This window comes from Lissotriton vulgaris, chromosome 11 (assembly GCF_964263255.1).
Source record: "Lissotriton vulgaris chromosome 11, aLisVul1.2, whole genome shotgun sequence".
In the NCBI taxonomy this organism is placed as follows: domain Eukaryota; kingdom Metazoa; phylum Chordata; class Amphibia; order Caudata; family Salamandridae; genus Lissotriton; species Lissotriton vulgaris.
Window position 1 is genome coordinate 139,111,608 of NC_141699.1, and position 14,659 is coordinate 139,126,266.

The following is a 14,659-nucleotide window of genomic DNA, read 5'->3' on the forward strand; positions in this document are numbered from 1 at the left end:
GTCTTTCGCGTTGTTCGGATCCTTACCGGCGCATTTGTCAAGGTTCGCTGTGTGTGCACTGGTGTCACTGATTACTTACTTTGTAGATGAATTGTCACTTGTCTATTCATCACGGCTAGCGACTACGTGCCTTTCGAGCAGCCGGCTGCTTACAATAGGTCGCTTCCATTTTCACGTTCCAAGCACGCATCAGACTAAAATAGGATTCACAGGCGCATATCTTGTGAACCCTCCAGACTTCAGAATGGAGGGAATGAGCCGAGAGCTACTCCCAATTTTACAAAGTAGTCATTAAGTGTAGATAACTGGAACCCAAATCATAGCACGCCTGGATTAGTGTAGGACAATGTAGATGCCCTTCCAAAACTAACTGGCCAACTTTAACAAGTACAGCTTATAATGCAAGGTGAGGTCTGAATAGGATAAGACAAGAGCACACGAAAGACAAGGCTTTGTGGAGGGCAGGCCCAGGTCGGATGCAGAAAACAACTACTACTGCCCTACTGCAGACATTTGAGGATCTTCCATCAAGCCATTCTCTGACAATCTGAGAGCTGAAATCCAGGAGCAAATCCCAGGATCAACCATCTCGGAGGTGAAGGCTGCATACTCTGTTGCGCCTTCAACTCTTCCTTTCAAGCACTGCTACAGCACCTACAGGCACATGCATCAAAGTAAATACCGGGAGCAAATGGTCAGATTCTCAGAATCTGCCCCTTTGCTCCCGGTATTTATGCATTTGGGATGCATCTTCCCAAATGCAAAAATCACAATTTAAGGAATCTCTAAATTGAGATTCCTTAAATTGCGATTGCATTTAAGGAATCCCAAATTGAGATTCCTTAAATGCAATGCATGAAAATCAAAAAAATAGCGAATTCGCTAATAGGGGAAGCAAATTACCATGAAGTTGGACTTCATGGTAATTTGCTAAAACTTTGAAAAAAGCACTTTTGTGCATTTTTCAAAGTTTCACGTTGCGCACACACATGCCCTTAGGGCATGTGTGTGTGCAACATATGTGCATAGATCAATTTCAGGAGTGCAACAGGGTGTCATTTTGACACCCTTGCACCCTTGAAATTGCATGAGCAATTTGCGAGTATCTACTGGTACTCGCAAATTGCTCATGCAATCTCCAATGCATTCCTATGGGCCTGTAGGCCCATAGGAATGAATGGGACAGAATTCCTTAATTGCGAATAGCAATTTGCGAGTAGCAATTAAGGAATGTTAAGGAATCGCTATTTTAATAGCGATTCCTACATGCATAGGCTTTTGCTATTCCTAACCTCTTCGCCGCTAATGACAAGGGTAACTCGTCATGGAGTTTCCATTGATTTCAATGGAAATTACATTGAAGTGCGAGAACAAGCATAGCAGCCAAGTGGCTAAATAGCGATTCCTTAAAAATCGCTATTTAGGAATAGCAAAAGGCTACGTTGATGCATCTGCCAGCTAATCTTTAAAAAGTTTTAAAAAGCAGGCAGATCATTCTAAACTAGCGCTGTGATGCACGCCGACAGCCGACTGCTGGATGGCAGAGGGATGTGTAGGTGACCGGACTCAACTGCTCCTAAACCCCAGCATAAAGTCTGTTTCTTCACCTCACCATCCTCCCCAGACTCCCTACCTTCATCCGCTGCTACCCTAGACTTCCAAGGGTCTAACCTTCTGGGGCTTCTTAAAGGTGCAAAGTCTTCTTGCAGTTGTAGGATGGATAGATCCAACCAGGGGCTAATGACAGTAAAAAGCAGCTCCAAGTGAGGCAGGAAGGCCGTGAAGATGTTCGATGCAGCGGCTACGAATTAAATAAGACATATTATTGGGTTTAGTTTAGTTGCATTATTTATAGCACATAAACATACACCCTTTGGTCCCTTGGTGCTCTAACTTTAAGAGGAACCAGATGCCTGTAGCAGTGGCTCTTGGGAAAAGAGGAAGGTTTTGAGTTTTTTTTCTAAAAAGGAACTATAAAGAAATACATTTCAGCCCAGGCTGAAGACTGTTCATAGCTGAGGACCAGGCTGATGAATGATTTGCTGTTGAACGAAGTCTTATTGAACCAACGAATGGCAAGTACATGTGAGGGAGCTGAGCAGGAGGTCCTTGAATGGGTGTATTTGATTCTCTTAGTGTTACGGATATCAGGTGCTACTCTATACAAACATTTATGTACCAAACAGAGGGTTTTGTGGGTGGCAAACCAGCGGAGTTTAGATATAATAGGTTTAAGTGACTTGTGGTGGGAAGTGTAAGTTACTACTATTCTCACACCTTGATTTTGAATGATTTGAAGTCAGTGTAATTGTTGATTAGAGGTGCCAAGGTAAAGCGTGTTGCAGTAGTCGTGTCTGGAAATAATGCTGATGATCGCTGCAGTTTTTATACCTTCTTCAGAGAGAATGGGAGATAAAGATTTCCGCATATGCAGATGTAGAGAGCAAGCAAAGACAACTGCAGAAACCTGGGAATCCTTTATACGTTTGGTACATGGTTTCAACAGAAGGGGCCACGTATAGATGGCCTTAGTAAAGTGGTCCAGGCCAGAAGATCATATCCCACCACCATGGTACCCATTTTGTCCATACTGATCTTCAGCAAGCTGTTGTCCATCTATCTTTCTAAGATGCAAAGGCAATCAGATAACATTTCCTGATGCACATTAATACCATGTAGACCAAATATAATTTGGGTGTCATCTGCATGTGTGTAGAATTGACATCCCAGATTTCTGATTAGCTGTGGCAGAGGTAAAATTAAGATGTTAAACCAGATAATGGTGGAGTATGGATCCCTGAGAAATCCCAGTGTTTATGGTAGAAAGAATTATATACTTGTTGAGTGTTACACTCTGGGACTTACATTTCCAGAAAGACGTGAACCGGGATAAAGCATTCTTCTGGATCCCACATCTAACAAGTCTTGCCGTCGGAATGCTATAGCCGACTGTATCAAAACCTGCGGACTAATTCAATACAATCAAGGCACTAGTGTTGTTACAGGTGGTAGCTAGACAAAGGTCATTTAGGACTGATATCAGTGGGTTCGGTGTTTCTGTTTGAACAAAAGCCTACTAGAGTATCATCCAAGGTTTGTTGTTCTTCCAAAAAAGATGATGGTTGCTTGGCCACCAGTCTTGCTAAATTCTGCGCTATCTCTGGAAGGAGAGTGATTCATCTATTTTTTTTATTTTGTGCATATCTATATAGCGCAAACTCGACCCGAAGGTATTGGAGTGCTTTACATGAGCCCCAGTTACTTACACATTCAGGCACGGGGAGATTACGTGATTTGCCCAGAATCACAGGGTGTGGACACAACCCCAAGGCTCGAACCCTGGTTTCCAGCACCAAAGTCGGCAGTCTAGCCAACGGACCACATCCTCCCTCTCTATAACCAGCTATACTTTGGCCTCTGGATTAGGTAGGGTTTTTTCAACATGGGGTTTGACTATTCCCTGTATAAGGTCCGGCACTCAGGGAGAGATGAATAATATGGTAGTTAGCCTGTGTTAGTTCAGGGATTTCCTTATGTAGTGTTACTATAGGAATAGGGTCAATGTGAGAGCCACCCCTGCAGATCTTCATTCATTGTTGAAAAGAGTCTAATGAAAGGTTGCAGAACTGATCAAAAGAATTAAAAGAGTTTTGTTTCCGGGCAATCGATGTTGAGGTGAGCAGAGGGGTTGATTTATCTGGATGCCAGATTTAAATAATGTTATTTAGCACGAAGGCAGCTAATTCATTACAAAAGGCTTTGGTATTAACATAGTGAGGGATGATGTTGTTGGAGAGTTTATTGATAAATGTGAGAGTTCTTTTTATTTGCAGCAGCAAGATCATTAGTTTAGTATTTCTCACAGGCGGTTTGAAGGAAGATATATATATATATATATATATATATATATATATATATATATATATATATATATATATATATTGTAGTTTTCCTCCAAATATCCAATCTGTAGCGATAGAAGAATAGCGGACCCAAGGAGTTCTTCGTGCCAAAAATATTTATTTTACAGCACCCAGCATCGCCGCCATGACGCGCTTCGGTCCCACCTGGACCTTGATCATTTGAATATTTGATATTGGATAACAGTTTGTTTTATCTCCTGTGGTCTCTGATTTGGATATATGATGTTACCACGCGCGTGTTACAACGACCTACCATTACAACGCGGTTGTAACAACGCAAGTCGTTACAACGACTTGCGTTGGGGGGGCGCAAATTTAAAACATTTAATTTACTATTCCAACACCAGTCCCCGTGGATAGTAGGGAAGGTGTTGGGATAGTAAATTAAATGATTTACTATCCCCGAGCGCCCCCCAGCGGATTTCGTTGTAACAACTTTCGTTGTTACAACCGCGTGGTAATGGTAGGTCGTGGTAACGCGCGCGTTGTAAGCGTTGCATACCCTCTGATTTATATTCTGCTGCCTCTTTAATCAAGTGTGTGCTAGTACCTAATGCCAGTTGTACAACAGTAGTGCAATTCCCCAGTCTGAACATCTTTCCATGAATCCGGCTTGCGCCTTATTTACATGAGCATTGTTAAGGTTTCACACAGGCAACATCACTGTATATAATATGTATATATGTTTCTAGCAGGGCCAATACAATTGTGTGGAGCCACTGTGTTGTCTAATTAATCATGGATTGGTCATACTTACCAAATAATTCAATTTCTACTAAAAAGTTGGTTTCCCAATATCAAAAAATACGAAGATCATTGCATATGAAATTCAAACCACCTCCCACTTTTCAAAATGTCACCAACTTATGACTGTTAATTGTTTGTGAACTATGCTCAGGTGGTGTTAATACTCCTAATGGGTGGATTGGGACAAGTGCTTTTATCTACAGCTTGAAGGACATGTCCTACACGTTTAAATTAATTAGAAAGAGTGATTATCTCTTTGCATTGACAATGATTTTCACAATTGATGCCAATTTATGCTAACATAATAGTCTACTCAAATCTTTAATTATTGTAAGTGTTCAGTGAGTATTTAGAAGTCTCAAACTATTTGCATCTCTCTTTAAGGTTGGATGTCTTGGATCTTACCTTGTCAACTATTGAGACTTGTCTGCTTCTTAATGGAAAGGGTATTTTTAAAAGCCCCAAGGTGTGAACACAGAATATCCTGACATTGAGCACCACAGGAGTTTTTGACCTATAGCTGTCATGACCAGAAAGTAAGTGATAAACTTTTTTTAATCATAAGAAGTATTTCCATGAATGTTTATGTTCTGCTGAGTGGTATATTGTGTCAGTTTTCATGAACTATTTTACTCAAGGATAAAGTCAACAATATTGAGGAAATTGTGTTTCCGTGCTTTCATGCAAGACAAAATGATTAATTGCTTTTTAATAAAAGTTTGAATAATATCTGCTAGGTGTTTATAATTTTTATACTCAAGAAACCTTTAAACCTTCTACACCATTGGCATCCAGTTTTTTAATGAATATATATTGGTATTAAAATATCACAACAGCTAGAAAATAATAACACAGAACGTGCCACATAATTTGCCTTAAACTACATAGTAAACCTTATAATTTTTGTATTTCTTGCCATACTTCGGGTAGACATGGTTCATTGTAGCATGTTGCCAATGGCCCTAGTCATAGCTACTCCCACCACACCTAAAATGTAAAACTGTAGTCCCACATGGAGTGAGTGGATGGTGGGGGTTGAGAGAGGGGGCTTCCAACAAGTGAAGAAAACTCCATGAAATGACCCGTAATATGAATTGTGCATGCATTTCTTATCTTCTGACATGAGCAATGCCTTCTCTTGAGCTTTGTTTGCTGGATTATCTACCACGCTCCTTTGCTCCCTTAGATCGATGCACAATCTTATAATCTCACATTGCTTGTGTACCTCAGAATTTACTGTCCCCTACTCCCCACACTCCAGTTACAAAATGTCCGCCCTCTGCTGGCAGACAACTCCCCACAGCTCAGCTGATTGTATCATCAAATAGTTCCTTCTTTATCAAACCTCGCGATTTCCCCAGCGCTGCATGGAGCCGGCTCATCGTCTCAGCTCTCTTTGTAGAAGCATGCTGATAATCACATTCCCATTGAGGAGTGCACTCCAGACGCCATGTTTGCTTCTCCTTGCAATATCTTTGTGTCTGCTGCACAGAATTCATCTCTTGGCCTGGAGCGCTCTCCAGACAGCGCTCTCCAGACGCCATGTTGATGTTTCCTGAAAAGATCTGTGCATTGACTCCACAGAATGGATTCCCTCCCTTGGTCTGCTTCCCGGAAACCATGTTTACTTTTCCTAACACTATCTCTCTAGACTGTACCCATCTCCAGGACTGCTCTCTAGATGCCACCTTAACTTTCACCTACATTAACCCTGTATCCCTTTGATAGAATTCAATGACATGAACTGCTCTGGACACCATGTTTACTTTTCCTAACACTAACTTTGCATGCACTGCACAGAATGCATCCCACAGAAGTCTCTCCACATGCCTACAAAACCTACTTTTTAGTAGAACAATTCTGATAGAGAAAAAGTAGGGCAGAACCTCCTCATAACATTGTTTTTGCAGTGAGATTGACCCGCGGGCACAGTTGACACATTTTGCAACTTCACAAAGTTGCACAGTTGACAACGTCGCACACCTTTGCTGGCACCATTTTACTCCTGCACACCTCTAGCTGTCACCTGTTTTCTGCCTGTTTAACAGCAGGATCTTCAGGAGTCACCATGAGCTGGACTGTGAACCCTTGGAGGTGCAAGGCCTGCTGCTGTGCGGGTGCAGTCTCCTTCCTTTTTAACACCCAGTGCTGCCAATCAGAGACTTGGTGAGGCAGTAGCAGGCTCTTCCTGTTGTCAGTCCTTCCTCTGCCTCATTCATGAGCAGACTCACAGACAGATTTATTCCTTGGAAAGGCACACACTCAGTCACTTTGGTGGTCATCAATGGAGGCCTTTTGCGTCACAGAAACTGTTGAGACCTCAATTGTGAAAGTGAATGTTTGCATGTAAGTCAGACTTACGCGACCAAATAACCGTATTAAAAAGTGCAAGAAAACGTATTTTCTCATCCGGTAAAGTACGTTTCACACTCGTACAATGATATACTCTCAAAAAATGGGCAGGCAGTGAGTGGGCACACTGAAAAAACTTATCTTCGACTTCTTTATATCCTGGCACAGGTAACAGATTTAGGGTGATATGCATCAAAGGGGTTTTTAATTATTCTGTGTCTATTTGAAAATGCTTTAGTAAATATGAGCCTTATTCCAAATAGGAGTAAATACCTTTCCAGGGTGAGAACAAAAGCTCCAAAAGTGGCAGGGTGCAGAGAAAAAGGTTTCTCCAAAAGGGAATTTTTTTGAGAGTGGAGAAACAGAAAGAAAGTAAATGTGCACAGCGCTGCATATTATCTCATGAAAATATATGAGTGAATATTTATGTATAAGAAAATGGGATTCACAATCCAGTAGTGCGCCTGCAAACCACTGACTGTCTCAATTCTGGAAAGTGTTCCATAAATGAACCTGGAAATATGTAACTGTCTCCTGTTTCCAGACGGAACCTCGACATTTTTTGAGGTTCAAAAAGTTGAAAATCTTCCTTCATTCTAGTTTGGAAACCCACGGGTACAGATTTCTGAATTTATTTTTGAATCAGGCCCAGATACTTGTGTACAAGGTGATTAAAACGTGTTTGCAATGCATTTTAGAAATATTATAAGATTAATGGTGTCTCTAGCAGCCCTTTGACCGATGGACTCTTCACGGGCTTAGCTGGAGGAAATTAATAATGGTACTTACTCTTGGTCTCAGTGGACAGAGGATAACTGTTCTAAGCACCGCAGCCTGAAAGCCGGGATAAGGAAGGAAGCCCAGTATTGAAAGTGCTTTTATGAGTCAAGTTACCTAAATAAGTATGAAGGGAGTTCACTCCCAGCACAAAGGCAACACTAAGTCAGTTTAGATGACTGTGCTCTCAAAAGTTAACCAGAAAACTCACCAAAACCTTGAATGAACACAATCTCCCCTGCCCTCCCTAGAACTGTACTCAAACTGTTTGAGGGATGTGGCATAAGTATCTTAGAAAAAGCAGGTCCACCATTCTGCGGGGCCATTAAGCAAAGTACAATAAATGCAGTGACTAGCCTGTGGCCCATTTAGGGTGCTATACAACCACTGATGAAAAAGAATGTAAAGGAGCCGGTGGGTACTCCAGAAGGGTTGATCATTCATAGAGGATGGCTCATTTCACCCGATCTTTCTTAGAGGTTTACTAATTAACTTGTTCATCCACCACCGCACCTAAGAGCCACAGAGTTATGAACAGAACCGACATCTATAGAAACAAGTTACAGTTTATAGGATAGTTGAACAACTTGGGTGATTGACGTAATTTAAGGCCTTGGTGATGAGATGATGTAACCACACAATACACATTGCTACATTTGTATGTTGTTGACATGATTGATGGGGGAGAGGACACTTTCTGAGTTAGGTTTATTTGGGTTGGAGGGGATAAGTTTGATAAGGATCTTGAAAACCAAAGTAAGGGCATAGTCCTAAAATGTGAGGGTATGCCAGTCTAGGGGAACAAGTAGATGGATTTAGCGAAAGCAAGATTGTGCACACAGGTGTTAGGTACAGTGAAAAGGTGAAGATTGGCAGGAAGCTGTTGTTGGGTGGGGATTGGCAGGAGGGAGAGAATTTGAGTCAAGTAGGAGGGGTGCTCCATGAATAGCCTTGAACGCCAAGGACAATAACTTGAAACGGGCCATGGCGTTGGCAGAAAACTGGATAATCAGTGACCTTTGGAGGTGGTGGCCTAGTGTGGAGGAAGAGAGGGAAGTAAGCAGGTTGCACTGTTAATAACTTTTAAAAGGGAGATAAGTCATCATTTTGGAGGCCCTCAGGAAGTTTGTTGCGGCAATCTAACCAGTGCTTAATTTGAGCCGGTGGCTTCTGGTGCTTGACACCGGCACTTAATTGTCAATACCGGCACTTGTGACAGTCTGCCAGAAGGTGGCGCTGTCTGGTTAATTTAGAGATGACCTAAACTACAGTTAATTAATAATTCAAGATACATCAAAAGTTACTATTATCAGCCGCCCAAGGCATTCGTGTAGGTTTGGAGGCCTGAAATAGTTTAAATTGTCACACTTGTAGGAGCGTGATGTTTAGTATTTGTGCTGTTACTATCATTGGCAGCATGGCAAAGGCGATGTGTGGTGCAGGGGAAGGAGTACGGGCACCCAGAGGAAAACAGATTAATGGAGACAATGGAGTTTGGTTGAAGGAGACCAAACAATAGATGATATCCCTTGTGGATGAATTGAGCATTAGGTATTGTAAGCCATCGAGTGCCTGACAGTAGTGAGACAATTGGAAATTTGAGTGTGGTGGTGAGGTTAGAGCAAGGGAGAATAGAAAACAAGTTGGTAGTCATCAGCGTACTGCTGGTTGGAAAAGCTAAAGGGCTTAGGGCTCTACGTTGGCAGTGACTTTAGGAAGAGTTAAGAAAGACTGGAAGAGCAGCATGAGACAGAGACCGAAGGATTAGAGAGGTAAAAGCAAAACCATTCAAGGGTGGTGCTGGAGAAGCTGAGAGACAGAAGGGTGTGGAGTAGGTCAAGTGTTCGACATTGTCAAAGCCGGCCCACCAGTTGAGGATGAAACATGTTGTTGATGGGAGGTTGTGATTTGCTGAAATGATAAAGGTGGAGCAGTGGGAGAACAGGCTTTTTAAGGCAACAGCATGAAAGACAGACCAAGGAGTTTCAAGTAGGTAATAGAAGAGAGAGCGGGGGAAATATTGAACGTGCACAAGCTTGGAAACGCCTTGTGGACAGTTTGTTGGCCCCAGACACAGTCTTAAATACACCGAATAGCTGCTAGCCCTCTGATATCTCAGGAGGATTTAGAGGACAGACATACCTGTCCTTGCATGGGTTGTCAGGGGTAGGACTTTGAACTCCTGAGATGAACTTTGCGGGAATTTGGACTACTGTGGTATGTATTGAAATACTGCCCATTAGGGTGTCCTTTATTTGTCAGCTTGACAAGAGGCAACTATAGGTAGGGGTGTTAGTTATTGATTTCTATTTGGAGGCTGGAATACTCCAAAGGGATGTTGCAATATATTTAATACATTTTAAAAAAGGACCCCCTGATTAGTGAATATTTTTCAATTCCTAGGACAGGGAAACACAATAAGAGTGAGAAATAATTCCTAGGCAATTTCAATCAGTCAATATACATATAAAGATAAATAAGGGAAAAGTAAACAACGATAATTATGTAAAACGTATAGTAATTTGTAATTATATTAAAAAAGACATAAGATTAAAAACTGTGTTGATAACACAATAAAAATATTTTTTCTTTCATAACAATTCAATCAAATACACAGAATTTATAATAGTGGCAATTTTATATTCTTTATCGATTGACACAATCGATAAAGAATATAAAATTGCCACTATTATAAATTCTGTGTAATTGCCTTGGAATTATTTCTCACTCTTATTGCAATATATTTAAGGCTATAATTGTATTTATTGTGTGTACTTGTTTTTGATCTATTTATTAAGGCTTATGTGAACTTGTCAATGTAAATCTACATTCTAAATTATCATTTATAACCAATTTATGATAAGCATTAATTGAACAATCCTTTAATTTCTGTACACTTTAAGCTTCTGTTTTATGTTATAGATTGAAAATAAATATCTTTTTTTAAGTAGGCAATTAAGAGACAGGTAGAAAGTGTGTCTATTGAATTGTAGGTGTTGGAGGATTTTGCAAAAGAAAAGCAGTCCAGAAACAAGTAGGTAGAGGAAGAAAGAAGTCAGCCATTATTTGGTCAGATCTTGTAGCACCACAGCAGTCCAAGCTGCTAGTAAGTGACTAGTTGAAGATTCATGAAAAAGAGATGTGGGCATGTATGAAGAGGGAGAGAGGTTTGGTAAGTGAGCATAGAAGGCAGCAGAGCGGGCACAGGAGGGGCTGGCACTTTGGCCCTGGACATCAGAAGCCAAGGATAGCTGTGCTGGGGGCTGTGGTGACTTTGGCCCTGGACATCAGAAGCCAAGGAGAGCTAGGCTGGGGGTTGTGGTGACTTTGGCCCTGGACATCAGAAGACAAGGAGAGCTGTGCTGGGGGCTGTGGTGACTTTGGCCCTGGACATCAGAAGACAAGGAGAGCTGTGCTGGGGGCTGTGGTGACTTTGGCCCTGGACACCAGAAGCCAAGGAGAGCTGTGCTGGGGGCTGTGGTGACTTTGGCCCTGGACACCAGAAGCCAAGGAGAGCTGTGCTGGGGGCTGTGGTGACTTTGGCCCTGGACACCAGAAGCCAAGGAGTGCTGTGCTGGGGGCTGTGGTGACTTTGGCCCTGGACATCAGAAGCCAAGGAGAGCTGTGTTGGGGGCTGTGGTGACTTTGGCCCTGGACACCAGGAGCCAAGGAGAGCTGTGCTGGGGGCTGTGGTGACGTTGGCCCTGGACACCAGAAGCCAAGGAGAGCTGTGCTGGGGGCTGTGGTGACTTTGGCCCTGGACACCAGAAGCCAAGGAGAGCTGTGCTGGGGGCTGTGGTGACTTTGGCCCTGGACACCAGAAGCCAAGGAGTGCTGTGCTGGGGGCTGTGGTGACTTTGGCCCTGGACATCAGAAGCCAAGGAGAGCTGTGTTGGGGGCTGTGGTGACTTTGGCCCTGGACACCAGAAGCCAAGGAGAGCTGTGCTGGGGGCTGTGGTGACTTTGGCTCTGGACACCAGAAGCCAAGGAGAGCTGTGCTGGGGGCTGTGGTGACTTTGCCCTGGACACCAGAAGCCAAGGAGTGCTGTGCTGCGGGCTGTGGTGACTTTGGCCCTGGACATCAGAAGCCAAGGAGTGCTGTGCTGGGGGCTGTGGTGACTTTGGCCCTGGACACCAGAAGCCAAGGAGAGCTGCTGGGGGCTGTGGTGACTTTGGCCCTGGACACCAGGAGCCAAGGAGAGCTGTGCTGGGGGCTGTGGTGACGTTGGCCCTGGACACCAGAAGCCAAGGAGAGCTGTGCTGGGGGCTGTGGTGACTTTGGCCCTGGACATCAGAAGCCAAGGAGAGCTGTGCTGGGGGCTGTGGTGACTTTGGCCCAGGACATCAGAAGCCAAGGAGAGCTGTGCTGGGGAGCTGTGGTGACTTTGGCCCTGGACATCAGAAGCCAAGGAGAGCTGTGTTGGGGGCTGTGGTGACTTTGGCCCTGGACATCAGAAGCCAAGGAGAGCTGTGCTGGGGGCTGTGGTGACTTTGGCCCTGGACACCAGAAGCCAAGGAGAGCTGCTGGGGTCTGTGGTGACTTTGGCCCTGGACACCAGAAGCCAAGGAGAGCTGTGCTGGGGGCTGTGGTGACTTTGGCCCTGGACACCAGAAGCCAAGGAGAGCTGTGATGGGGGCTGTGGTGACTTTGGCCCTGGACATCAGAAGCCAAGGAGAGCTGTGCTGGGGGCTGTGGTGACTTTGGCCCAGGACACAGAAGCCAAGGGGAGCTGTGCTGGGGAGCTGTGGTGACTTTGGCCCTGGACATCAGAAGCCAAGGAGAGCTGTGCTGGGGGCTGTGGTGACGTTGGCCCTGGACATCAGAAGCCAAGGAGAGCTGTGCTGGGGAGCTGTGGTGACTTTGGCCCTGGACATCAGAAGCCAAGGAGAGCTGTGCTGGGGGCTGTGGTGACTTTGGCCCTGGACACCAGAAGCCAAGGAGAGCTGTGCTGGGGGCTGTGGTGACTTTGGCTCTGGACACCAGAAGCCAAGGAGAGCTGTGCTGGGGGCTGTGGTGACTTTGCCCTGGACACCAGAAGCCAATGAGTGCTGTGCTGCGGGCTGTGGTGACTTTGGCCCTGGACATCAGAAGCCAAGGAGTGCTGTGCTGGGGGCTGTGGTGACTTTGGCCCTGGACACCAGAAGCCAAGGAGAGCTGCTGGGGGCTGTGGTGACTTTGGCCCTGGACACCAGAAGCCAAGGAGAGCTGTGTTGGGGGCTGTGGTGACTTTGGCCCTGGACATCAGAAGCCAAGGAGAGCTGTGCTGGGGGCTGTGGTGACTTTGGCCCTGGACACCAGAAGCCAAGGAGAGCTGCTGGGGTCTGTGGTGACTTTGGCCCTGGACACCAGAAGCCAAGGAGAGCTGTGCTGGGGGCTGTGGTGACTTTGGCCCTGGACACCAGAAGCCAAGGAGAGCTGTGATGGGGGCTGTGGTGACTTTGGCCCTGGACATCAGAAGCCAAGGAGAGCTGTGCTGGGGGCTGTGGTGACTTTGGCCCAGGACATCAGAAGCCAAGGAGAGCTGTGCTGGGGAGCTGTGGTGACTTTGGCCCTGGACATCAGAAGCCAAGGAGAGCTGTGCTGGGGGCTGTGGTGACGTTGGCCCTGGACATCAGAAGCCAAGGAGAGCTGTGCTGGGGAGCTGTGGTGACTTTGGCCCTGGACATCAGAAGCCAAGGAGAGCTGTGCTGGGGGCTGTGGTGACTTTGGCCCTGGACACCAGAAGCCAAGGAGAGCTGTGCTGGGGGCTGTGGTGACTTTGGCTCTGGACACCAGAAGCCAAGGAGAGCTGTGCTGGGGGCTGTGGTGACTTTGCCCTGGACACCAGAAGCCAATGAGTGCTGTGCTGCGGGCTGTGGTGACTTTGGCCCTGGACATCAGAAGCCAAGGAGTGCTGTGCTGGGGGCTGTGGTGACTTTGGCCCTGGACACCAGAAGCCAAGGAGAGCTGCTGGGGGCTGTGGTGACTTTGGCCCTGGACACCAGAAGCCAAGGAGAGCTGTGCTGGGGGCTGTGGTGACGTTGGCCCTGGACATCAGAAGCCAAGGAGAGCTGTGCTGGGGGCTGTGGTGACTTTGGCCCTGGACACCAGAAGCCAAGGAGAGCTGTGCTGGGGGCTGTGGTGACTTTGGCCCTGGACATCAGAAGCCAAGGAGAGCTGTGCTGGGGGCTGTGGTGACTTTGGCCCAGGACATCAGAAGCCAAGGAGAGCTGTGCTGGGGAGCTGTGGTGACTTTGGCCCTGGACATCAGAAGCCAAGGAGAGCTGTGTTGGGGGCTGTGGTGACTTTGGCCCTGGACATCAGAAGCCAAGGAGAGCTGTGCTGGGGCTGTGGTGACTTTGGCCCTGGACACCAGAAGCCAAGGAGAGCTGCTGGGGGCTGTGGTGACTTTGGCCCTGGACACCAGAAGCCAAGGAGAGCTGTGCTGGGGGCTGTGGTGACTTTGGCCCTGGACACCAGAAGCCAAGGAGAGCTGTGCTGGGGGCTGTGGTGACTTTGGCCCTGGACATCAGAAGCCAAGGAGAGCTGTGCTGGGGGCTGTGGTGACTTTGGCCCAGGACATCAGAAGCCAAGGAGAGCTGTGCTGGGGGCTGTGGTGACTTTGGCCCTGGACATCAGAAGCCAAGGAGAGCTGTGCTGGGGGCTGTGGTGACTTTGGCCCTGGACATCAGAAGCCAAGGAGAGCTGTGCTGGGGGCTGTGGTGACTTTGGCCCTGGACATTAGAAGCCAAGGAGAGCTGTGCTGGGTGCTGTGGTGACTTTGGCCCTGGACATCAGAAGCCAAGGAGAGCTGTGCTGGGGGCTGTGGTGACGTTGGCCCTGGACATCAGAAGCCAAGGAGAGCTGTGCTGGGGAGCTG

At 46.0% G+C, this 14,659-nt stretch overlaps 1 protein-coding gene across 8 annotated transcripts in view; it reads left to right on the forward strand.

Moving 5' to 3' along the window:
* Positions 1–14,659, forward strand: part of PITPNM2 (phosphatidylinositol transfer protein membrane associated 2) — a 1,044,200-nt gene that overhangs the window by 311,659 nt on the left and 717,882 nt on the right. For all 8 annotated transcript variants that reach the window (XM_086942927.1, XM_086942931.1, XM_086942930.1 and 5 more), the window contains exon 3: positions 5,055–5,206. The gene's annotated coding sequence lies outside the window, so the exon portion shown is untranslated. The remainder of the gene's footprint in view (positions 1–5,054; positions 5,207–14,659) is intronic.